The sequence below is a fragment of the Halyomorpha halys genome, unplaced genomic scaffold (genome assembly GCF_000696795.3).
Source record: "Halyomorpha halys isolate HHAL.00 unplaced genomic scaffold, Hhal_1.1 Scaffold723.1, whole genome shotgun sequence".
NCBI classification, from domain to species: domain Eukaryota; kingdom Metazoa; phylum Arthropoda; class Insecta; order Hemiptera; family Pentatomidae; genus Halyomorpha; species Halyomorpha halys.
This window is the reverse complement of record NW_027110197.1, coordinates 554,381-557,264: the sequence shown is the minus strand read 5'-3', so window position 1 is coordinate 557,264 and position 2,884 is coordinate 554,381.

Below are 2,884 nucleotides of genomic sequence, written 5' to 3'. Positions count from 1 at the left end.
TTTGATACCTCTAAAATCAGAAAAAAACATTAAATTAATATAGCATTTCGTATGGTTGCATAATTCAGATTGGATATTACCCTTTTCTACCAATGGTACTTGAAGGTATACGGTAAAATACTTATCTGATGTTTTGATATGTCCGTTCCATGTGAATTCTACTAGAAATATTTGGAGGTGATCTATCTTATATTTTTTTTTCTAACCTCCTATTTATTTATATTTAAACAATTACAATTACATACACCCTATCTATTTTATAAAAGAAAGAAAAAAGTCAAGTATAACGGACTGCAAAACAGGATTACTCCTCGTTTACATGCCCCAGTCCTTGTTAGATTGAAGAATGAAACTCACTTCATATGATCATTGGAAAATCTATTTAAGACATTAAAAATATAACTTACTTACATATTTAATAACTTACAAATTTAATGATCGAATTGACAAAAATAAAATATTTGTAAATATGTGCCTATGTAAAACAGGAAAATGTTAGTGCTTTAGTTCCCATTTCAATCGCCAGAAGTGACTGGATTTAGTTTCACGTTCTACCACCAGGAGTCGCAGCCTGTTCAAGTTGATCAAATCCTGTGAGGGTGTTTTCTCTCGAACGAACGACTGTCGCACGGTGGATGGAAACGTCAAAAATGTCATATAAATTATAATATACCTAAAACAACCTAAAAATTGTATACTTCATTGTCGAGTAACTAAATGTTAAAAGAAAATTAATGATAGTCCCTGAAATATGATCAGCGCAGTTGGTTTACAATGCGCGTTAAAAAATTACTACCACTTAATAGTTTTTTTAGAGTAAAGCCGCTAAGATTTAAGCCCTAATACAGTTATTTACGACCAAAAGTTATTTCTATATGCAGTATTAAAAACAATCAATATTGTATTCCAAACAACGAGTTTCAAATGTTAGTTTCCAAGATTAACATTTTGTGAATTTATTCTGTGAAATATTATGGAAAATGCATCTCCTACAAAAATAAATATTGTATTATAGACTTTACCTCTTATAATTCCAGTAATGCAAAACATTTTTTTTTTTTTCAAATAACGCGTAATCAACGTTTGATTACTTTATTTAAGCAGATATTATGGAAACTGGTAAACTTATGAAGATAGATATTATTAGCAACTTTAAAATTTAACTAACTTTAATTTGTCTTATAATTGAAATATGGGCGTTTAATATTTCTATGTTATTTGTTAATATAAATTTTAAAAAAAATTCATTTATAATTTTTTGTAAAGGAATTTCGGTTTTTGAAAAGCTATTACCGGAACTATTTGACGTACAGATGTCTATTAGCAATTGAGGCTGGTTAAATGCACAACTGTGTAGTTCTTGATCTTCAAAGAAGTAGCCAATTTCACGGTATTTAGCAGAATAAATTCTCTAATAATGTATTTTTCATTATTTGGAAAAAAAAAAAAATGTGATTTTTGAAAAACTTTATCTCAACTAGCTATTGTTCGCAATGAGCTATATAAGACCTTACATTTTATCAAATTTACACAGTTTAGAAAAGGTATTGATTATTTTTTATTCAAATATTCGGTAGGTAGCTCTGAAAGAAAAATAAATTTATAATAAACTGAGCGTTTGGTGGCGTGTACCTGAATTAGTTCAGTATTTAAGTAAAAACTTATTAATTTTCCAATAAAAAGTAATCTGCATTTTCTGTGAGAAAATAATTTAATTGGCTACCATTTTATATTATTTTGGATTTATAGCTCTTTTATATATTTTTTAGCCCTTCTTCAAGAACATAATTGAAAAAAAAACTTTGAGTAAAATAAGTCGTTACCCTCTGGATAAGACTTGGATTCTCTCGTTTAACTCCACAATAATTAATCTATTGTTTTCTGTGGCAATCAAACTTTAATTATCAATTTTATAAAAATAATAATAATTTCTAGCAGCTTGCTTGCAACAGTGAACCTTTTAACTAAACCTCGCCTTTATTTATAATTTAAATTATCTTGCCCCCTATCGACTAAAATGTAAATTTAGCGGATACAAGTATTAAAAATAGTTGTCCTGAAGAGAAGAGGGTTGATTAATGTGCAATGCACTTTTGTTTCAGAATTGAGAACATTTAAGATATGTACATCTCCCAATGGTAACAGCAACTAATATTGCAGTAAAACGAGGTAGGTTGATTTTTATATTGTTTTCTTTTAATACAATATTGTTGTTATCATTTTATTGTATTACACATTGTTGTTCTTGTAGGAATACATACATTATCCATTAGATAAACTGTTTATATCTGTTGATTATGTTATAATTGCGTACAAACACGCATTATATCTAAATATATTTAAGAAAATTAAAAATATATATACAGAACAAAATGGTTTAGTGATAGACGACAGTGAGGAGAATATTAACAAAAGTTTACTAAAATCTAGAGATTATTTACCCCAAATATGAATTTGATATGTATATTATAAATAATCATCATAAATTATCCTTCTCATTATCATAATTGTCATTCAAGGTCAAGATTTATCTTAAATTATCATAATCATCTTAGAGTATCACTACTTCATCATCTGCTATAATCAACAAAAAAATCAATAATTAATTTTTTTTATTATTTATATTCTTTCTTGTTTATTTTTATTTACAAACAACTAAAATTTTTAAGTCATGAAGGATATTTTGAAAATGACTAAAATACATTTATCCAATATTATTTTGTTAATAATTTATAAATGAAATCCGTTGTAAACTGCAAAGAAGAGATATTCCAAGTCACTGTTCCAGGGGAGGAATGATTTACTCATCGTAGATCAGTTTCATGAGTCACTGATTCAATAAAAGCAGCTAAATTGAGGTTAGTAAATGGAGAGGGTGAAACTT